Source organism: Plectropomus leopardus, chromosome 22, assembly GCF_008729295.1.
Source record: "Plectropomus leopardus isolate mb chromosome 22, YSFRI_Pleo_2.0, whole genome shotgun sequence".
Taxonomy (NCBI): domain Eukaryota; kingdom Metazoa; phylum Chordata; class Actinopteri; order Perciformes; family Serranidae; genus Plectropomus; species Plectropomus leopardus.
Window position 1 is genome coordinate 17,109,367 of NC_056484.1, and position 24,682 is coordinate 17,134,048.

Consider the following 24,682-nt stretch of genomic DNA (forward strand, 5'->3'; position numbering starts at 1 on the left):
ATTGATCAGCTAGCTAAGCAGACAGAGAACAACATCAACTTTTATCTGGAGTCATGCAAACGTAACTACAATATTTACTCTTCTTTTGGCTCTTTTTTGATCTCCACCAGCTGCTAAATGCAATTTGTCTCTGCCATTTGGTGCTGGGTAGGTAGCAAACAGAGAGATGGGATTGATGAGACTGAATCAAAACAATAAACTTGCAGGGCAAAAAAATGAAACAATGAGCCGAAAGAAGCTAAGAGGAAACTGAGGGGAACTGCAGAGTCTCTTGTGAACATTTTTGGCAGGTTTGTCACTCACCTCAGTCATATCAGTACCTTTTAAAAAATGCAGTCATGTTATCTGTTGTGCAGATAAAACTCATTTTAAAGTGTAGCTTTAATGCCAAACAACCATGCTGAAAGCATTTCCTTTCTAATGAATGATTTTCATGACTGACTTTTTTGGTTAATATTTTAAAACCTGCATTCTTAACATTCATCACCTTATTCCCTGCCTTTTTGATATTCCTACTTTTTTTGGCATGTTAACATAATCAACTGTTGATCTGTTGAATGACGCACAACCTTGTTGGTCCTCTTTGTGTTTTATGTCTTGCATGCACTACACATTTAAACATTTGCATTGCATTAATACCAAAATGTTCAATACTACTTTTAGTTTTAAGAGATTAATTTCAAAATGTCATGAAGTGAGCTGGTACATATCAAGTGTGCAACCTGCACAGGGAACAAAGCAGTAGTGTAATAGAAAAAGGCAGAGCATTGCTCTTGACAAAGGGCTGCACAAGTCAGCACAAAATTCAGTGGAGTAAACCAGTCCTAATCCCAGTCCACCTACGCTGGTTGACAGATATGATGCCAGGAACTAGAAATGTGCAGCTCTTTCATTGAGACGAAGATGAAATCCCAACAGATATCTCACCCCACTGGAAAATGTGGCGTTTTTCTGCCATTCAGTAGTCTGTAGTATCAGATTTTATGGTATTAAAGCATTAGCAAAGATTTGGAATCAGCGAATGCACATTCTCTAAGTGACAAAGAGCTCACCACTCCTTCCAAAAAATACATTCCACTCTCCTCATACCTCAAATCCTTTCAGGGATCTATGAGGCTAAAGTTCACTAGCTCTACCAGATTTCATTTTCGTGCATGGCTGTACTGACTGTTATTATTAGTGTGGCAGCCCGCCAGCTTGCACCCGTACACACCCCCCCTTGAGGTGAAAGGCCCGAGCGGGGGTCTTTAATCTGTAGGTATACAGTAGGTAATGTATGTCACCTTATACTCTGAGCTCTGTGCAGGTGTGTTTGTACTGTGTTCATTGTTTCTGTCAGTCTAAAGGTGAAAGTGGCCACCAATGCACTACACTAGGATCTTCATGTCTGCAGTGTACAGTGAAGGGATGTCAGCTTTGGTTAACCTTGCTTAAAAAAGGACAGCATCCATTCACCAATAACTAACTGGTTCATAAGAAAAAAAGCATTTCAAAATGCTATCCATTTTGATGGTAAAATGTTGATGTTTTGTGTCGTAACTGTCTTGCTTTGTGTTTTATTTTCTATTGACTTTGCTCACAGACAACCAGCCAGCCACGTTATCATGTGGAAACATGCCTACCGCCCAGCCTTCAGTCTTCGCTGGTTCCAGCCCTTCTACAATGCACAGCACCACGCTCGGCGGGAGTTAATGTTAGCTAGCTAGCAGCGACATTCATTCTTCGATCAGTTGCTAACGGCGTCCCAGCAGGGAAGCGTGCTGCTGCAGAAACATTATGTCCACCTTCTGGTCTCCCCCCAGGACACTCTGGTGAGTAAGCGGCTTCATTTTGACCACAAAACCCCCATAAATACTATGTTAGCACCATTAAACATACTAAGGGCTAACAGTGATGAAACATTCAACTATGCTTGAGGGGGTTTTCGGCTAAAATTTGAGCCCCTCACATCTTAATGCTGTCACCACCACCAACGTTGAAGTATTTTATGTTGTCCAACCAACATAACGTAAAATTGTCATCAGCTGGTATTAACCACAGACCTTATGTCAGGCATCTTACCAAAAACCCATTCAAAGAACCTAGTGATGTCCAGACGAGGGAACCAGGAGTTTTGAAATGCTAACTCATTTCCGGGTTTTGGGCCTCATTTCCGGGACACTCAATGTTTCCACAGCAATGCTGTTGGGTCGGGATGGCGTTATTAGCGACAATTACTGAATCAGCGGCTCCACTAGCTAGCTGGCTCTTAACAGACCCAAGTGATGGGCGGTGCAGTAAACTGAAGAATATTAAATTTAATCTGTAGACCAACACTTGTAACTGGTAAAAATATTCTCGGTGGTTAACTGATTAACAGTCAACTGTTGACTTCTGCAGAGTAGCTATTGTCATTAGAGCATCCTGAACTGTGTCCTTGAGGAGAGTCACCCCCTGTCTGTCTCTATGTCTTTTTCTGTGGTTATGTGACTTTGGAATCCATTGCCAGAAATTCCAGGAAACCCTAGAGCTTCATGAGACATAACAAAGCGCTCTCTCTTCCTCTGCCTTTGTCTCTGTCATTGAAGATTACACTATGTTTCTCTGTCTGCCTTTTGCAGGCCTGGGAGCTCTGCTGCTCATTCTCCCTGGGAGCTAAAAGGAATTTTATTCAGTGGCTGATTGACTCATATCATACCATTTTAAATGGTGGAGTTTCTTACTTTTAATGCCTGTGCTAATTCTAGACCACAGACTATTTAGGCCATGGCGATCATCATTGAATGCCATTAGTATGATGTGGCATTTACCACCAAATTGAGGATAAAATTCAGCTTCAGAGGTTAATATATGTGCAGTACTTAAGCCCCCTAATTCCTAAATTTATTAGAATAACACATATCTCAGACAGCCATGAAATTGTAAATAATTGAGCAGTGCTCTTAGGAGGCTTCTCTGGTTGCTCCGCTGAAGTTGCTGCAAGCTTTTTATATTAGCTGATGGCAAAACTGGAAATAAGATTTGGTTCACAAAGCAGCAGAGCTAAATGGGAATAAATTCAAAACCACAGCCATCCCCCCGCGGCTATAATCTGTCCATGGGGGGTTCATCCATCTCCTCGCATTCGAAAACTGTCTCCTCCATCTGGGTCACCTCTGCTCTCAAACACATAGGTGCATGTCTGAACCCCATCATGCACACAGACATGCACCTACAGACATACCTATTCACCCCCACCCACCACCCACCTTGTGTTTATGTTCAGAGCTTGAGTGACTGGTATTTCATTTCGGCCTGCCCGGAGCCCTTTTGCACAGTTTGGCTTGGCCGGTGTACCATTACTGGTCATTAAGTCTAACCTGAACTAATAGGGGCCCATTTTCCAAGGTGGTCTCCCAGGTGGCTGTCACAGAAGTGAGTGGCACTGCGGGGTTCTGGGCTCGACACGGGCACACGGAGCCTCATGAAAAATCGGCCGGGATGCAAGCCAGACTCCATCATACACGGGATGCAGACTCTTTGATAACAAGAACCCATTGTTCTAGGGGGGCGTCTGGGTGTTTTGTTTCTCATTAAGGCAGGTTTAATGAGGCCAGCCAGCATAGGCACCCCATCCCACCCGAGTGCACTCGACCAAATTTGTACCTTCTTAAACATCTGATCCAATGAACCATCAACAATCCACATAAAACCATTCGCTCAAACCATATCCTTACAAAATCATTCCAAAAAACAAACAAGTTCCCCAATATACAAAACCAGCCTAAAATTGGCAGAGCTCGACCTACGTATATTAGCTTTTTGCAGATATATTGGTAATTTTGTATGTATGGGCTTGTAAGTATGAACACACTGATGTACATAAATGCTTCATGTTTTGGGTAATTTAGACACAGTGTTGCCATCATGCAAAACACGGCTTTATAGCCTTTTAGTGGTGGCAATGTGAAGTCATGTTACAGTAGTGTAGTTGGTTTATAGCCCAACATTATCTTTTCACTCATGCCAATTGCTTTAACGCTTCAAAATCCTGTAAGTGGTTTTCATTTGTGAAGATTATCTTGCTGAACAAAACACGTATCATAAACGTTCCAATAGGTCTTTTGACCAGGGTTAAAAAAAGGTCAAAAAGGTTATCCCTGCAGCACTCTATTATACTTGATGGTATTGTGTGTATTATTTTGTGAAGAACAGTCATTTTGAACTTGGCCAAAGTTTCAAATAACGAGGTACACACACGCAGAAGTAATCTGGGGAGCAAAAACTTAAGGTTTCCTACTGTTCTCGAAACACTTTTTTTATACTGTGGCTACAGTACAACGTCACAGTGTGACAGATTTTTTACATGTTCATCTGCTCCAGGAACACAACTACATACACTGCAACATGTAGCTACATGCTAACATAGGGACACATGTAAATTTGGTTGCCAATGTGAAATTGAAATTAAAATTTCTCCATGATTTTGGATCGTACTGGAAATTGTCTAGTTCTGTTTAGAAGCTTTAATTAGCTATTTCTCACGGAAACGCTGACCAATCAGAGTAGACTGAGTATTTACATTTGGGGCTTAAAGAAACAGGCGCTAAAACAGAGCCTTTCAGATAGAGGGTACAGGTGTTCCAGCACTGACAGTATGAGGTAAATAAAGTGTTTTTTGTCCATTAAAGCATGTAAACAGTTAAAAAACCTTACATAAAAGTTTGAACCTGAAAATTTGCAAAATACATCCCCTGCAAGAGATTATACTAACACTTTCTATGTGTTGCATTTAAGAAAAATACTACTTTCTAGGGTACATCAAATTTTTTAAGTTCTCAATTTTGACAGCGTTATTGCCCTCAAAAATCAGTCAGATCATTGTACAAAATTGCACTTTTGCTCCTAAATATCATCACTGGTACTAAATTTGGGGAAAAAAAGAAAATCTCTTTTCTGTGGCACAATTATCTATGTCATACTTGCAAATCATCACACACCACCAAATAATTCACAAACCAATATCACCATATATAAACTTGTCACTCTGTGTTCATTGCTTTTTATTTAAAGCTAAATTTTCTTCATGCAAACCCATATTCCCATAAAGGGCACTGAATGATTTATGACTTTAATGAAATTCAAAACAAAAAGCGTTTTCATATAAACATCATAATATTTAAATGGCAGATATCTCATTTTCACATAAAACTGCTCACATGTTTTAGCTGTGCCCTCCACCGTGTGACATGTGTCATCATTAATCACAAGAGAAGGAGCCATTAGTCTAAATACGGGGGTAATTAATCCACGCTCACACTCCATTAGACGTCATGCTCAATTTGTGCGGAGAGCTGTGTACTCGGTAAATAGGCAGAGATGACGGGACCCGCAGCTATTATCCCTGTCGACTTGCTAACATGCATCTCCAAGAAAGCCTTCATCTAAACATGTAGTTCAAGTGGGTATTACAACTTAAACTGAAAGAAGAAAGATATCAAATATGTTGGAAATTTGTGAATTCTGCCATCTGATCAGGGGATAATCGTGTGCACATGTATCTTAGTCATAAAAAAAGTGACTGGACCTCGGTCGTAAGCCTCCAACAAGGTTAAACTGCAGTAGGGGATATAGCATGAATCAGCCCTTAGTTTAATAAGTACCATTTGGCTGTCACCTCGGCGGCCGTAGAGCTGCTCTATTACAGTAAAACCCCTCCAGTACAGAGCCGGGGTTATTCAATAAAAACCTGACTGAGTGTTTCTCCCAATCACCACTGGCAGAGCTCTGATGAGGTAAAGAGCTCTCCTATGCCAGCCTCTGTCCCTGCGGACGACTGTCTGATTAAAATGGTTTTCTGAGGCCATATTTTTGTTCTCCTTGTCCCCTTGCCAGACTCGAGTTAGAGTACAGAGAGAAAAACTGACAAATTACCTAATGCATACTGAAATGAATCCACAAAAACAGATCTAATCTATAAAAGTCTCATAGGTAGACAGATGAGAGCATTGGATTTCTACTTTTTTGAGTAATAGTCGGTATTGTTGTCTCAAAGACACAAATACAGACACATAACCTGTATTTATTACTGGTGTGAAGGTAGGAAAGGCTTCACATCAGCCGTTCCGAGCTTTTGATCTTCAGCCTTAATCACTCTCACACCCCCCACTTATCTAACCCCCCGCCCAACAGGGGCAGTGACATGTGAAGTGGAAAGAAATGGCAACAGCGGAGTGGCCCACTAGGGCCGGCTTTCTTACTCTCCCGTCCGCTTGCTTTGAGTGTAATGCATTCCTGAGCAATCCTCCGAGGCTCGTATGTAAATGCCGGAGTATGCTTCTGATTAGGAGGCACAAAGAGTACACTCTATAAATGCACTCTTAAACAATTACTGCTGCTCCCGACTGCAGCCCCAACACAGACCTCAGACTGTGCTGCTGCCTGACTGGCTTATTCAGGTGGGAAAGATGGATGCAGACCATTTCAAACAATGTGCCTTGCTGTAAGACACATGTGTAGAGTCTGACTTGAGAAACCAGACCCAGAAAGAGGCGTTGTGAATTAATAAGATTTTATTTAGTGTTGAAAAGAGTTGATTAAATGAGTACCAGACCAAAAGAAAACTAGTCACCCAACACTTTTAATATGTCAATGAATGGTTAAAACTGCTGCATCAATATTTTCATATTAACAATGGATCAACCACACACTATAATAACTACAGTATGTGGTTTGTAAAAGGGGTTTATCTTCGCAATAAGCCTACAGAGCTATATATAGTTACATGATTTAAAATGTAAAAGACTGCAACTGATTAGTTAAAGCAATTAAGCCTCGTCAATCTTCCTTGAGCGAGAGAAGGTGAATTCAAAAGGTGTACAGTTGTACTTCTCTGTTTAATAACAAAATAGGTGTGAGAAAATCACTTTTTTTAACATTCTGTTGGTTTATTAGTCCAAAAAATTTAACAGTAAGGGCACTCAGGGTGTTAGCAACGCACACTAATATCATCATATACCACATACCCCAGTGAAATTTCAGGAAGGTATGAACTTACATACTGTATCTCCCAAACCTAAGACCAACGTATTAAATTACATTCTGTCTGAAGGCGCAATTCTGTCTGATTTGCACCTTGCTTTTAAGTCTGGCCAATCAAACAGAGCCCTTGCCTTTAGGCATCGTCTGACTGCTCAGCATCTGCACACATGCAAGTGACGTTTATTCGATCAGTACTGCCGTACTACACTGTGTAGATGAAGGAGGAAAGGTGTGACAAGATGGTTGCAGACAAAAGTGCAAGAAAGGAACTAGTGCCTAAATAAATAGTACATCAACAATATATTGGTAAAAGCACAGGTGCTGCGCAAGTTCCATGCTGTGTTCACACTGCAAGCAACACATGGCAGCTGATGACATCAAGTTAAAAAACTGACACCCAACACAAACTCTGTACTTTTAAGGGTACTGACCAAATTTCATCTTTGCAACTGATTACAGATTCACATTAAACCCATGTGTGCCAAATGTTGATAACTGAGAGTGCATCTGGGTTAGTATGCCAGGTTTAGAAAAGAGGCAGCAATGCTGCTAAGTGCCCTGATGCTCGAAAGACAGCAATGTGGCTCAAATCTGCCACAACAGTTTCACTGTCTGATCTACTTTTATAAAAATATTACTTTAGTAATAGCTTGGTATCACTGCTAGACAAATGGACACACACAGATAGATGGACACAAAGGATTAACTCTGTGTGATTAGAAAAGAGCAGAGGAGCAAAACTGTATTCCAGTCTACTGCATCCCCCTGCAGCTTATTCAAAAATTACATTTTAGTTATTACAAAGAGAGTAAACCAAAAAGGTATTGCTAGGTTCAAATACCAAAATCAGTTCAAATGTGGACACTACCCAACCTTAGTCAGGTGACCAGAAATATAATTCCAAATGAATGATAATGTTGCTCTTTTTCTGACACATTTGCTTTATCAGCTTAAACAGTAATGATGTTTCAGTGACATTTTTGCAGCTTGTTTCTGTTGCCAAAAAACAGCGAATGCAGGTTTAGGTCACTACCAAAGAAAAATAATGGAAAGGAAAATCTGAATCTTCCTTCTCAAATGCGAAAACGCCCTGTTTCTGTCAGATTTTTACTATTATAAAAATAAATTCTTTTAACTGACAAATTACATTAATAATCAAGAAAGAAATGGCAGATTGAATGGTGAAAATAATCTTTAGTCGCTTTCCTAAATAAATAAGTTGTGAGACCACATTGTATTTTCTTCCCATTTTACACCAAGACTTAAAATTCATGTTAAAATACTCAAAAGTCAGTTGGACTAAAACATACTTTCAACTCTGAAGCTCTTCCAAAGAAACACAATTACAGTAGAAGTCTGATTCATGTGAATACCCATGTAAGGACACAGTGATTGTTTTATGTGTATGAGGTAAGTCCTCACTTCCATCATTACTGCATGCAAGCCCGATCTCACTCTCGCCAGTTCTCACTCCCATGATGGCAGGCGTCCAATATGGACTCTCGGCGCTGTCCTTCACATTCGCCATACACACTTCAGCACACGCAGCGCCTCTATAGCCACATAAATCCGGCAGGCCTATAACTGACCTGCACACTGCCCTGTCTGTTTTTCCCCATGCGATTCATAGAGCGGTTAACCTCGCTGACTGTGTAAACACATGACCTCACTGGTCATGTGTTTACACTCAATGGTATTTTTCACACACGCCGCTGGGATTTACATCACCTTATTACCTCCACGTTCCCTTAATTCCCCATTACCGTAAAAATATGGGACTTTTAAAAGGTGATTTGACAGGCTCTTGATTAGCCATGTTTGTTTAGTTTTTGGACGCTATGGGAGGAAGACGAGAGGCTGAGAGGAGAGGCGAGGGGGGAGGAGGGGAGGGGAGGTGAAGAGAGGACAGGCAGGAAAGAATGGAAACCTGGCAAAGAAAAGAAGTAGGGTGAAGTGAGAATGAACGTTTTAGTAATCATTTCTTTTGGGGAGAAAAGGGCTGAGGTGGAATAGATTGGTGTTAAAGGAGAGGAGAGAGGCGAAGGGAAAGTTAATGAAGCTGTTAGCAGAGAGACAAGTAAGGTGGTTGCTCTGCCACAGGGACACACTGTGCACGTCTGAGGTCCCAGTGGGAGAACAGCGAAGGAAAACACAAGGCCAATCAGCTAACAGAGACATTTCCTGTGCTTGTTTTATCAGATGAGAAGAAGCCCAAAGGCTAAATGTCCCCTCTTAACAACGTTGTACGCTTCTCCGAACAGCCCGCTTTGGGGAACAGACGGGGAGAACATGCATCTTTGTAGGATGACATCAGAAATGCTGCTCAGGAGCGCTGACCTCACTCTCGCACAATCAATCATCCACAAAAACCCCATGAAATGCTGACCGCGTGAGTACGGGAGGAGGTTTTACCTTTTAAGATATGAACCAAGGCTGCCTCATGAATTAAATCATCACCCAGTAAAAAGATTTAGTTAGAGGGAAAAAATACAATAGTCTTTTTTTATTGCTATGAAACTTCTGGCAGAGCTTGGCATCTGGCAACTAGCAGATGGCGGGCCAATATGCCAATTACCAACACCGACATGCCATGCTGTCTATTAGGCAATCTGGCCTTGAGTGATAGCACTTTAAAGTCAGAAAACGACACGAGCGAGAGGCTGATCTAACAAACCCTCTTCATCAGAGTGTGACTAAAGCCCAGAGGAATTCAAACGCAGGTCTTTCATGCCCACATGACTGCTTCAGTCAGGAGAATCAAAGTTTGGGAAATAGTTTGGAAAGAAAGGAAGATACAGATCCTGGGAGGAAAGATCATTATGAAATTCTTCATGCATGTGTATGTATCAAATCTGTGGCTTGAAAATAGCTTTGCAGATGTGGTTTGATTAAATAAGACTTCATTCGGTGGTGAATCTATTAAAGAAGAGGGTGTGGATCGAGGAGAAGAGGGGGGAAAAAGGAGAGTAAGCATTCTCCATCACCCAAGAGACAACTAATTGTGCAAACGCCAGAACATCCACCGTGAATATTCCCCTACAGAACTGTTCCATGTCATCTTGGCTGCATAATATGGTTTTTAAATGACAGGAATTTTAAATCTATATCACAAACATCTGCAAAACTCTTACTGCATATTTTCCAGGACCTAAATAAACATCCTCTAAGGTTTCATGCCCTCGTGCGACTTCACAAGCAATTAAGCAGCGCTACCAGTCCCTGCCTACCGCTTGTTGACCGTCGCTAGAAAGAGTTAAGAATTCTTTTCCAAACTCAAGATCTGCCCGTCCGTCCAAGCTCACCATATTATACAACTTAGTGTGCGGTTCTGGATGCTGCGCATTCAAATTACATGCTATCGAATTCAAAGACGAGGGGGAACAGAACTAGTACGCCGTGGGGCTCCGGTCCAGCTCCAGAGTCCCATGAGCGCTAGCTGCACGTCGATCACAATCACTTCAAATGAGCTGAACCCTGTCCCACTCCTGCTGTTGTCCAGAAGACACAAACATAAGACTTTGTGTGAGGCAACTTGTGGACACTGATGACAAGGACACCACTGATAAAACAATAATTTTTACTTGTGATTCTGCAGGCACGTTGGGGCAGCATCTCAGTCTCAAACCATATACTTAGAACAAACAAATCTGCATAAAATTAAGCCAAAGACGGGAACACAGGAAACATGCTTGACATAGTTCCACCGGTCTGTTATGAGGAGAAAGCAGAAAATAGCTCTGGCACCTGCTGAGCAGAAACAATGTATGTTTGGATTGACATGTCAGCATGCCATCACTGGAAACTGAACCACATTTGGGAAACCTACAAGCTGAACACAGTATAGGTAAACATCTATTTAAAAAAAAGAACAGTACAGTCCGATCATGTGTGTTAGCAAGTCGCCTCTGCCAGTTTTCCATTCTATTCAAATTCAGTTTGCCACTTGGTTGGCTGCCTTAGCTCAGCGGTGGTAAGAAACTATTGCCTTGCAAGGAAACTCTGGATTCTTGCTTTGGAACTTGATACTGCAGTGGATTATGAGTATCTAGGATCAAACTATAACAACACGCCCACATATACTCCATGCATGTTAACACATAACTGCAAACGGGCAGATTCACGAATGCCCCGTGCTTTAGCACATGTTGATTATGTTGAGAATGATGCACAATAATTACCTGATCCAACATTTAACTTTAATCATGAGAGAAGGGAGGGAGAAGGAGAGGGAGCCAGCATACAGTAACTAGAAGCCTTCACCGCACTGTGCAGTCCAGAGCCAGACTCCGGAAATGCATGGCAATGTTCCCTACATCCTGCCCGCCCAGCCCTAACCCTGGCCCTGGCTCTCGCCCCACACTGCCAAACCCCTGTTATCACTCTGTGCAATTACCTCCAGATTCTTCTGCGCCCATATCATATCGTGCCAATTATAAAAAACCTCCTCGAGTACACAACAAAGCGCAAGATGTATTTTAGTGTATAGACTGCAGTTTTCTGTGTGTGTTTCAGCCCTAAAATAGCTGTGTGAGAGCATATATGCATCTCAACATGTATGCAAAAACTGGAAAAGACTCCTTGTGCAGTGATTTACAACAGTAGTACTTGTATCCCAGAAAAAACTAATGCATTTGCTGAAGGGTACTTAGAAAGATAGAGTAGCTAAAAAATAAGACTAAATACTAAATGGAAATTGGCATTTGATTAAATAGCTGGCAGCTGAAAGACCTGAAAACTACTGTGATTGAGAGTTCATGAAAAGCTAGCAAGCAGAGAAGTCTAAACAGTTTGCCAAAAGTGATGGAAAAACAATTGAAATGGTGAGGTAAAAGTAGGGCTAGGAAAAACGTTGACATATTGTGATATACGACTACATATTAGACTTGGGTGGTATCACGGGACAGTATGCCAGGGTATTCGGAAATCCAGACAGTATGATTCACATTACTTTCAAAAATACGAACACTCATCTCTCTATTAAACTCATATGGAGATGTGGTATTGAGGATGTATTATATGTAGCATACATAATGCCCCACTAGAGGTCAGACTGCTGATTAAAAAAAGGCAGCTGAGCGAGAAAAAAATGGCAACGGTGAAGGGTGGGGGAATTTTATAGTACTGTAAACGTCTGGAAAGCAACAGCAGAGGAAGACGCAGAGAATAACAGCATATTTTCGAATCTAACTCTGTGAATTAAGGGTAGCCTCACACACAAATACTTCCACACACTGTATACCCTGGTGAAATTTCAGGAAGTTATAAAAAAAAATAGACGCCCAAGCCTACAACATACTGTCATAGATGTTGGATTTAAGTGTTAAGTGTTGTCTTTTCCTTGTTTTAAACTCTGCATTAGCTTTGTTATTAGCCACATAACTGATCAATATTTACCACAAATTTCATTGTGTTCAAGTATTATGTGAAAGCACCAATAATCAACCCTACAATATCACTGCCATATCAATACTGAGATATTTGGTCACAAATATCTTGCAATCTGATTTTCTCTATATAGCCCAGCCTTAGCTTAAAGTAATGGGTAAACATTCCAAAAACGTTGCCAAAAGTAATTGATAAATAACTAATTAAAGGCTACCATTGCAATTTTGCAATCATGAGCTAAAAGTAATGGATAAACAGTCAAAACACTTCTCTTAATGTAACTGAAAAAAGGATGAAATAATTAGTTAAAAGTGACAGGATAAACAGTTGACTGTAAAACCGTTACTTTTTGCTATTAGCTAAAATCAACGGATAAATGGTTGAAACAGAAAGTTAAAGTAACAGATAAATGGTTAAAATAGCTAAAAGTAAAAAACTGCTTGAATAGTTTAGCTAAAAGTATTGATAAATAAAACTAAAAACTATTTATACTATTGCAACTATGCAATAGTTTACTTAAAACAATGGATAAACAAAACAGTTATGTCAAAGTAACTGATAAATACTTGAAATAGTTGGCTAAAACTCAAGGAAAAACTATTGATACTGTTTCCACGGTTTATCCATTAATTTTAGCTAACTTTTCACTAAAATTAATAGATAAATGGTTAAAATAGATAGCTAAGGTAATAAACTGTCAAAATAGCTAAAAGTAATAAACTGTTGAAATAGCTGGCTAAAAGTAATGGATAAATGATTAAAACAGATAGCTGAAAGTATTGCTGAAATGGTAAAAGAACTGAAAGTAGAGGAAAATAGTTGAAGTAGCTGAAATCCTTGAAAAACAGGTAAAATAGTTAGCTAAAAGTAATGGATAGATGGCTGAAATAAAACCAACATTTAGTTTAGTTTTAGTTCAAGTTTAAGTTATATTGTATGAAGAAGTTGTAGCAATATCCACTTTCATATAATGTACTGTTAAATAGCATCCAGTCTGAAAGTCCAAATTAGCATTCTGAATGTGACTGGTGGTGTACTTTATTTCTTTTGACAGGTCTGTGGGGGTACAGCAGACCAAAAATGATGGGAACCGCTGTAACATTAATGGAGGGCTGTTATGCTCTGCATTCCTGAGGCTATTCCAATCACCTGTCACCAGGTTGGGCCTGCACCTTATAAGGAGCTGAGGGCACTCTCCACGTGTTTTCCAAACACTGCACAACTTATCAGATACAGTTTCATGGACAATTACTGTGCTGTCTCTGGCCCGAAAGCATTCAAAAAAGAAAAAAAACAAAAAAACCCAGATCTACCCTGTGCAGGTCCTCTCCCTCCACCCTCTCCCATTTTCCATGCTTCCATTTCACAGATACTACTATGTAATAAAGCCGAGATCAAAAGACTTGCTGGCCAACTCACGTACAATGAGAGTTGAAGAGAGCCTTTTGCCTCAGGGGTTTGGTGGGATTGCAAAGAATGTGATACCTCGAAACGATGAGAAGTGGATTCATCTGCGAAGTGAACTGGGCCTGTCTTTTTTGCAAGACTTGCCCTGTGGCTTTGTCTGCAGGAGATGCTGGATGTGTTTAAAGCTCATACACCAAAAGGACAATTGCCTTCTGTATCTCAGCACGATCTTATGGTCAAATTTGATGCTGGAGGGGACATGCGGTGTGCTGGTAACCATATGGGACCCATCTTTGCCTATAGCCAACTCTGTACACCTTCCACATGTCACATTTCAACAGGTTTATCCACATTTTTGTAGCAATGGCTCAAGAGCACAGCTTTATTTTATTGTTTGAGGGTGCTATGAATACTATTAACAACCAAAAACATGTGATGTCAACTTTAAACACATTTGCAGCATGCAGCCTACATGTTATATAGAGCTGCTGAAGCGATGAGAAACTTGGCTGAGTTTGGAGACATCCCCCGCCCTGAAGGACTGAGCGCGCATTACAGGAGTGGACACTTTTCTTTGTGTTGTCCCGCGGTTAACAAAACATTAACATGACAGCGTCACCGCTCGGCCCATAGAAAAGTTTATTATAGCTCACAATCAGGAGTTTACTTTGCCTTTAGTGAACTGTTGGCGCACAAAGAGGGAGCGGCTTGCAGCCAATATATCCTGAAAAGTATCAGCCCATGCGCACAGTGGAGACCCATAATGTGATTATCTCCCATCGCCATATAATGCATTCTCTGAAGCACCAGAGCGTCATAAATTTTCATCCTAATCACGTTTTTGAAACTGTAAGAGTTTGCAGGCAGTTGAAAGTTTTAGTTGCGCTTACCTGTGGATCTTAACGGGACAAAGTGAAGCTCTTGAGTCGAGTGTGAGGAGAGGAGAGGGAGCCAGTCTGCAGTCGGTCCTCCACTACGCTCAATGATAAAAACCAAACTGAATAGCCGTACAAGCCCCTCCCTTTAAGACATAACCGCACATCTACTCTTGGCTCAGTTCAGTCTGCTCTATAAAAAATCCCTGAACTACCGCTCTCACAAAGCCAGCCCGAGTGCAAAATGAAAAGTATCAACCCGATGCGAAGAAGCTGTGCAGAACTTCCGAAAAGCGAAAGTGACTTTAGGCAGAAAGTGCCCTTTTTGGTTATCCTTCGGAGGGCCTCTGCAAAAAAAAAAAAAAAAAAAAAAAAATCTGTCAGGAGCGATCATACGAAATGTTAATCTTAGGAAAGGAGGGCTGTGTGCAGGCAGGCCTGAAAGCTTCCATGTTAATAGTAACGCTAATGTGGTGATTAGATTACCATTCTTTTTTGCCTCGTATGAATACAATCTAAGAGATTTGTCCCATTACAATCTGATGCAAATTTCAACAAGGATGGAATTACATTAATCTATAAACCTACAAAACCTGAACAAAAACCATACAAGACCTGGATGGATACACAGGCTAACACTAGAGATTAAGAAAACAGTTAATTTATTCCCAATTGGAGTGAACTGACCCTGAGGAGCAGTGGCGCCCACCCGAATTTTTCATAGGGGTGGCCCGTGCCCCTGAAACTCTTCGGGTGGCACACCCAAATCAAAAGTTTGTTTGTTTCAATCTGTTTTTTTTCCAGTGCAGCTACCATTTTATTGTCTTCCTCTTGGTATTACTTAATTAGCCTATTAACATGCAATGCCTTTGCAGTGTTTTTATGTCATGGTGCTAAAGCAATAATATGCCCTTTTTTGGTTGCTGTGTTACATATTTTCTAAATTTTAAGTAACTGCACTTTGTTCTTGCAATATGTTTTATCTCACTGTGCTGTAAGCCCATGTGTTTTTTTGTGAAATAAATTTTATATATGTTTTTTAATCTGATTTGTGGACCTTGAACAAATCACAAGGAGATATCTGGACCCCATGGCTGAATAAATTTTGAACCACAGGCCTTGAGTGAGGTCAACTTTCAAAAAATGGTCTCACTACAATGAAATGAGAGACCCACAACACATAATATCCCAAATATCCATATCCATCACCTCAAATATGCTGTCTGTGTTGTTGAAAAGATTTATTAGTTGAAGTTATGATTTTCAACACATTAAAAGTGTAAAGGTGGTTGAGCCTAACTAAACACAATGAGTTGTAGTTCAGTAATGTGTTGTCGTTTACTGTCGATACTTCACATTCCTAGATTTTATTTAATTTGATAATTTGCAGCAAAACTTAAATGTCCAGTGAGTAGTGGCATCTAGCGGTGAGGTTGCAAAACTAAACTTCTCTCATGTGCTAAGCCTGTAGAAGAACTATGGTGACTGACTCAAAAATGTGAATGGCCCTATCTAGAGCCAGTGTTTGTTTTGTCCATTCTAGGCTACTGTAGAAACATGGTGAACTCCATGGAGGAGCACCAGCTCCACATGTACTGTAGATATCATTGGCTCCTGCTAAAGTACCAAAAACAAGTAATTATACACTGATGAAAATAAAGTAATCAATATTATATGTCTACCATTTCTGCATATGCCACTAAATCCAACATAAACTCGACCTTTAAAAATCCCAAACATATCCTGATATTTTTTTTACATTCCAGAGTAAACTATACAGTAAGCTAAAATAAAAATAACTGAGACATAAGTTATTAACCCCCCTGTTTTTAAAACAAGTCACATTCTCATGATAACAGTACTAGCATGCTGATGTTTAGCAGGTAATATGACATATGCCATTTCCAGCCATCTGGATTGGAAATACAGCTGCAACGTGAGACCAGATTAATAATCTTTTTTAATGTGGAATATTTTTTCATCAAAATGGTTAAAAGAGCCTCGAAAGCTTCTGGAGATACCTTCAGAAGAGCAATAAATTTGTTAAAGAAGTGGATAAGCGGAAAATTGCATGCTCACTCTGTGGCTCTAATGCAACGGTAATACTAATCGTCATATTTATAGTCAAATTAAATTCTAAAAATACTGGAATTGGCCTGCAAAATACTGACCATTACAGGTTTTTAATTATACAATGGTCGCTACAACCCCCAAATTACATTTGCTTTTTTTTTTTTTTTTTTTTACAAAGGACATGACCTTTGTTTCCTCAACAATAGCTCCTCTTTCATAATTACTATGCATCAAGCAACACAGATATTGTTAAAAGTGTGGGGTCATGGTTGGTTCTCCCCACCAAATGCAACCCTGCCTGCAATTTGTGACCTTTTGTCTGTCAGCATTACAGTAAGGATGCAGGGATTTGGGAGGTGACAAACACAATAGCCTCAGTGTTCTACTTAAAACAGCAACACAGGGACACTGCCCCGCTTTGTCTTTCCCTTTAAAACAATGATGCTCAAAACAAAGAACAAACTTAAGAGCATTAGGCCACTGGTGCAGAAATGAGCACCATATGCGCGGCTGCTCTGTTGCATGTGTTTCTTTAAGATAAAGTGAAATAAGTCTGTTGATTGTATGCATGTGCAAACACAGTTGTGTGTGTGTGTGTGACACAGAATGAGGAACAATGTGAATGAAGAGTGGGGAAAGACAAAGACAGAGTACAGGGGGGTTAGAGGCCCATCCTTATCTTCATTTCTTTGAAAAATGATGTATTTTGAGATAAACCTGTCATCCTTCAGATTCTTTCAGGCTTGCTTTCCAGTTTGCAACATCTTGGCCACAAAGCCCACATTACCCTAATGTTAAATCACTCCATGACATAATTTGATTGCCAAAAATGATGCTCTGGCTTGGGCATGTTTATATTTAGTGTAATGTCTCATACTCACGGCTGATGTTGACTTGCTATATTTACATCATGAGATCAGGTGTTAACCTTAGCCACACACTTCAGTTTATGCTCGGCCTCCGGGCTTGCGTGACTTTTTTTGATTTGGAAAAAGGAATACCTTACAATAACAGAATGGACACATTAACAGATAAATCTTAACTACTTACACAACCCCAATTCCCAAAAAGTTGGGACGCTGTGTAAAGGCCCAGACACACCAAACCGCCATCGGAAAACTAGGGGTGCCGAAAGCCCTCTACTGTGTCCCTTCACATCGCCGTGTCTCGGCCAAAAAGTGGTACATAAACACACCAAACCGACTGCCACCCAGCACGTACGCTCTTCGTCTATGCGAGAGGATATATCCCTCCATACCAGAAGGTGGCAGCCGTCTGTATTCATCATTCAAAAAGGGAAACCGCAAGACCGTCTTGACGCTAGTTAGCCAGTTAGCATATTAACAACACAATCTAATGTGAACAACTACACAACCCATTAGGAAACATTTCTGTTAAAGAGCTCAGTGGCTAAAGAAAAACAGTCTTACTTTAAATAGGTTTATTTTGACATCACTCCCTCTTGATTTTAGCCATTTGTTATACTTCTCTCTTTTCCATTTCTCTTTTCATGCACTGAGCTGAACAGCCAATCAGAGTGATTTAATTCAAAAATGGGCTCCACATCTGCCACATGTAAAAAAGCAACGAGGGCCACAGACAACTTTGATCAACAGCTGACCAGGCTTGGCCTTAAAATGTAAATAAATACATAATGCAATTATTTTCTGAATCCTTTATGGCTTATATTGAATTGAATACAGTATAGAGACAAAATCCTTAATGTTCAAACTGCTAAACTTTATATTTTTTTGTAAATATAGACACACAATATCCAGAAATGCCACTGACTTCTCTGGGCCTGAGCACAGTGTGCTGTGGTCTGACTACTAGAAATCATGGACGAGGTGTCCTCAAGGCTAAAGAAAAAGGAAAAGGACCATACAGATAGTGCCAATGGCATGAATAACTTTCACATATGAAGGCACCGTGAATGCTGAAAGGTACATACAGGTTTTGGAGCAACATATGCCGCCATCGACATCTATCTCAGGGAAGTCCCTGCTTATTGCAGCAAGACAACGAGCCATATTGACCTGCCTACAGTCCAGATCTGACTCCCATTGAAAATGTGTGGCACATTATGAAGCACAAAATATGACAGTGGAGTCGCCGTACTGCTGAGCAACTGAAGTTGTATATAAAGCAAGAAGAATTTCACTTTCCAAACTTTAACAACAAGTTTTCTTCTTTCCCATATCCTTACTGAGTGTTGTTAAAAGGAAGTGTGATGTAACATAGTGGTAAACATGTGCCTGTCACAACGTTTTGGGAACATGTTGCAGGCATTAAATTCAGAATGAGTGTATGTTTACAAAAATACAGTAAAGTTTATCAGTTTGAACTTTATATATCTTGTCTTGTTACTGTATTCAATCAAATACAGGTCAAAATAGATTTAAAAATCATTGCATTTTGGTTTTATTTTAGTTTTTGTCTGAATTGTTTTTTGAAATGGGTGTGTTGCACCAGGTAGCAATGAACATATAAATAATTGTGCATATTTATTTGCCCAAAAACCAAGGAGAAAACATCATGCTCTGGGCTGTTTGGCTTTCTGTGAGCCATTTCGGGTGCTGTCAATGGTGCACAGATCTTTGGAGCCCCCAGGCCAGAAAGATCCCACCTGCCAAATCTACCTGACATATATATACCTTCACAATGTTACATCAGATGAAACACCTCAGAGCCAATTATAAAGGTTTTAACAAACCTCTGACATTTTCCCATTTCATCATATTGTTTTAAATCAGATGAAAGACTGCGATGCCATGTTGTGCGAAACTGACGTTAGAGGTGAGGATGGGGTTTGCCTTCAAAGTTTTACTCAGTTGTAGGAAAGTGTTGGAGTTAATGATGAAAGTCCCAAATGTTATTCTGCAACAGCATTAGCATAGCTTAAAGAAACAGAAGTTTCCTTAACAACAATGAAAAATGGGGACATTTAGGGACGCCGCAGCTTTAAATATAATCTGGATTTCTCTGCTTAAGAATAATGTCATCAATGTCAGACATCGACTCTAAATGGATTAAAACACACGGCAGCCTTTCTCTCACTGCGTATGTATGACAGATGATTGGTATCTTAGATGTCTCAGCTGGTGGATGTGCATACCAAATACCTGCAGCATCCTGGGTAAAGTCCAGGACTTTTATCATTCTCATCTGTCTCCTGTTCCTTCCTGTCCCTCTCTCCTGCCAAAGACAAAAATGCCAACAAAGGATAGACACCTGCACTAAACATCTGGAGTATTTCCCTAGTGCACAGTTTCATGTTTTACTCAGTACTGACTACTGCTCAACCACATTCCACTGACAAACAATAAGATTTTCATGAGACTATCAGCACCCATTTGAATAGTTGCATATAGTTGCAATAATGCATATAAAAAAAGACAGTAAGAATTTAGAAAAGTGTGAACATTGTTCAGGAGAGGTTAGAAGCCAAATATAACCTACGAAGAACCTATAACAATAATAAAAAAAAGAGAAAAAATAAAAGTGAATATTCCATCATTCAAAGTCTCCAGTCTAAGCAGCAATATAAACTTGATACATTGCCATCAAAGTTAAGATGTGTTACAGCTGAAGTGCATTACTGCCACACCAGAAAAAAAAGAATTGTAAAATCATTCAAATCCTTAGTGTACACCTAAAGTATGCATACAAATCACAATATCATCCACTGTGCTCAATCACAGCAAAATCTTGCCTTGTCTCAACTGAGACACAAAGTAGAACTTAATCAAATAGTGTAACTAAGCCATATTTTAAATTTGTCCTTGTTCTTATACTGGTTTAAACATCGCTTTCATGATAAAACAATAAGTTAGGTTATCACATTATTACATAAGATGATTTTTAACAGCAAATTATCACCTTATAACGCAAATCTTAATGCAAATGTTAAACAACCAATATTGGCCGATATTATTGTGCATCCCTAGTTTGAGGGTGCCAGTGGCTGAAATAAGATACAAAAAGATGCCCATTGACTTCATCCCAGGAATTTATTGTGAGGAACGTCACCTATTTCAATATTGTATATAAATATATGGGCTTTTTCATATGTATATGTGTATGTATATATCTTTATATCTATATATATACATATATATACACATCATCAGATTGTGCAGCATTAAGATGATATCAAGGCCAGCATTAGATTTTGGTGGATAATGTACAAGGATCACTGAAAGAGTAACTGCTACATATGAAATTCGAGTCTGGCGTAAATGTGCACAATGAACATGGCTTTGAATTGTTTCCATGCACTAAACCCTCTGTCCCCCTTACATGCCTAATTTCCATTACATAAAATTATTTATAATGATCAATTACATGTAGCATGCAGCAGGGCTCAGGCAGGGATTAAAAGCCTTGCTGTGACACACCTGGCTCATGTTCTAACTCTTTCACGTGTTCAGAGGCCCCGGGACGGGTCCCTGGGGGACTCCGTCACACCAGCTATAAGTCTAACCAAAGCAAACACAGAATCCCTCGTTTGTTGACTTTTACAAAACGTTGAATCTAGGCAGGAAAATGTGAGAGTTTGTCAGAAAAAGTTTGCCTTGATACATTCATGTGAAGAATGTTCTTTAAAGGTAAAAACTCTTTCATGTTGCCTTTCATGACATCAAAGTAGCTCTGAACTGAATTCCCAAAGCATAACGCTGCACACATTAAACTTTATGAAGAGGAATTTATGTTTTTACGTCATTACTCTGGAGAGGATAAAAATCACCTTTATTTTTTTTTAAAGTTACACCAATGGAAAAGAGATTTCTAGCTTCTGACTTTTTTCTTAAGCATCTATAAGCTAAACCCACTGCCATCTTTTCAAACACACCAAGAGTGCAAAGAAAATACACCATTTACCCAAGATGTGCTAACAGAGCTGTCTCTTTCAGTCCCTCTGGTAACTTCTCTCCCTCTGGTATCTCCTCTCATCAGGCCATAACAGCCATCAAGCACACTTGTGATAAAAAATTTTAGATGCTATTAGCACTCAGGTATCTGTAGCCAAAAATGTTATTTACACCTGTTTAAATAGCCACTGGACTATTTACACCTGTGTGTATATATTCCTGAGCATCCTAGCAACGTCAAAAAATGTGTACAGAAATGGGTCTGTTCAGCTAAAGTTTATGTATACAGTGTGCATTCAGCAGTTTTATATGTCCTAAAAACTGAATAAACAAACAAATAAATAAATAAATAAATACGTCAACTAAGTCTTAAAATAATAAGCCAACATTGACTCACAGCTGACTCAAACCCCAGTCTTCTGTGTCAAAAGTCCCGTGCCTAACCCATTCATCCACCATGTCAGACTCCCTTGAAAACTCTCAGTACAATGTTACCTGACTTTCTGGCAATACATTTGTGGATTTTTCCCATAAATGTCCCACTTTAAAGGTTAATTGTGCAGGATGAGGGGAAATATATGGGTAGAAATGGAATCCAACATAATAAGTACATTTTCTTGAGTGTCTAATCACCTGACAATTAGAATTGGTATGTTTTCGTAACCTTAGACTGAGCCGTTTATATCCAAATACAAAGCGAGACCTCATCTACGGAGATCATCATGTTGCACTGCCACGTTTCTACAGTAGTATAAAACAGAAAAAACAAACAGTGGTTCTAGATAGGGCCAATCATATTCACGTCGGCCACTGTAAGTAGCAGCCCCTCACAATGACAGCACCAGAAAAATACTTTTTTTAAAATGCGAAACTCCTTTATCCAGCGTTTTAATCACTTTAATCATTTGGTCCATTTGTTTTGGAGAGGAGGAGACCTCTAGTGATAATCTGGCTCCCTGCTAAACCTCCAAAATGTCTGAATCAGAAATAAGGTGAGAACACATTAGCAGGTGCTGGACTAGCCAACATGCCAAACTGGGGAAGAGAAACATTGATTTGTAAAGTGAAATTGCTTTATTTAGTGTTGCCATTTTAAATCACCCGCTCTGTTTGTTTTTTTGTAGAGGAAGAGACCTTTGGCGATTGTTCAGCTCCTGGTAAAAACTTCTTGAACAATGAACACTGAAGGAATTATAACCAAGAGAAGTTTCAGCTGGTTGCAATATGCAATTCTCACCACTAGACGTCACTAAATATCCTTTAATGTTACACGCTGTTCTTTTAATCTCAGAAAATATCAGAGATTGGCTTGTGCTAGCTCTAATCATAACCTCTTTGCTCTAATCCTAACTGCCTCCAAACTAGACTGGTCGACATGATGAATACTAGCCAGTAACAGCACACAGTGAAATCCATAATAGTAAGTTTAGAGATGGGTGTAAATAGCTGAACAGCTGCAGTGTGTCTATTCCTACCCTGGTGCAAATTGACACTTGGACCAAAAATCCCCTTTTGGCATCGAAAAGGGACTTTGCCATATTGTCAGAGGCTATTTCCCTGCCATTTCATTTAAAGTAATCACTTGCATGTTTGTATATCATAATATGAGGAATGCTCATGTCTGAATGTGTTTGATCGGTGATCACGACTAGCATTTTTCTGGGGAATCTAGCCTTCTTATTCATTAAACACATGATGTAATATAGTATCCCATGTGTGTAGTAACCTGGCTTTGATACGAATTAAAGAAAGAAGGGTGAGTAAGAGAGGGGATGTCACCGAGGTTATTAAGTGGCCACCTCCCATCATAGATGTTTAACTGAATCGCTCCCATGACACCTCAGCGAGGCTCCTCTGAATCCCACCGCCGCCACATCAACAAACATGAAAAGATAAATATCTGGATCAGGATGGATCTCAGCGCCAAGACTTTGGTTGATACATGAGAGGTAATTCAAAGCCTATCAAAGACATTTCATGTTGAGCCATTTGACTGTACAGTAATATCAGCGATTTATGGTTTATTTCTTGCTTGTTTAAGCCTAAGCTGCACTGACACGCACATAAGACAGCCGCAGACAATGAAGCTTTGAAATAATTTCTGCTCAGGAGTCAAAGCTGGGGCAAATATAACATTGTGTGGGATGTTTGATATCGCCACAGAAACCCCATCTGCGTCCAATCACAACAAGGCCATCTGTTCAGTGTAAAAAAAAAAAAGGCAGAGTGACATGAGGAAGAGTATGGGGGATCAGGAAACTGTGTTTTTGTCATATGTATATTTTTTTGTGTGCTGCATATGTGGACATGTTCTGCAATCACAATATGTATTTTTCCAATGAAACTGAAATAAGAATATAGTGAACCCTTCAATAATCATCACACACATGCACTGTATTGTGTCTGTGAGTTCATATCAATCACCCAGTGGGCTAAAGTGTGAACTCTGTGCCAACCAACAGTCATTCCCTCAATCCTTTTCCAAGCATTGGTCAAGGATGAACGCATGAATGGAGGGTGATGCTTGGACAGCCCCTGGTGGAGATTATGATAAAGTGAACATTGTAAGTATGAGTCACATCTCTTATTTGTTATGGTGTCTGACCTATACTGCCACCAACAGTTCACAATGTAAAGTAGATATAATCCTATGCAAAACACAGCTCTGTGTGACAATAAACTGCAGATTTATATGCCTGTGTGTCACACTGAAGATCCTTGAAAAAGATTTTTTTTCTCTCTAGGTTTTGAAGATCTTTCTATATAAATATATTTTGAATGAATGTTTTATAATGTTCCAGCAAAGAGTCCTAGAGCTCTCGTGTGTATCAGTGTAGTTTCACTGTGAGCTGCTAAAGAGGACTGTGTCAAGAGCCTACTTACCGCACACAGGTTTCCTCTCTTTAACTGTAAGATTCCTTCTCAGGGTGATAGTTGCATGTATCCATAGTGAGGGAAGGTCACTTAGAGGTGAAGGATTCCTGCAAACATATCGACAAGGCAAAAATAGAGCGTTTTAGTTCTTCTTTTACATCCAACTGTGAAACTGTTTGAGGGCAGTTCCATACAAGG

The 24,682-nt window shown here is 39.8% G+C and overlaps 1 protein-coding gene across 5 annotated transcripts in view; it reads right to left on the reverse strand.

The window, feature by feature from the left end:
• Positions 1-14,805, reverse strand: part of cald1a (caldesmon 1a) — a 79,672-nt gene extending 64,867 nt beyond the window's left edge. Inside the window, exon 1 of one of the 5 annotated variants that reach the window (XR_006107044.1) lies at positions 14,682-14,796. The gene's annotated coding sequence lies outside the window, so the exon portion shown is untranslated. Of the gene's footprint in view, positions 1-14,681 lie in introns of all 5 variants that reach the window. The other 4 variants (XM_042511401.1, XM_042511403.1, XM_042511404.1 and 1 more) reach the window with 4 other exon arrangements.
• Positions 14,806-24,682: the final 9,877 nt, after the last annotated feature.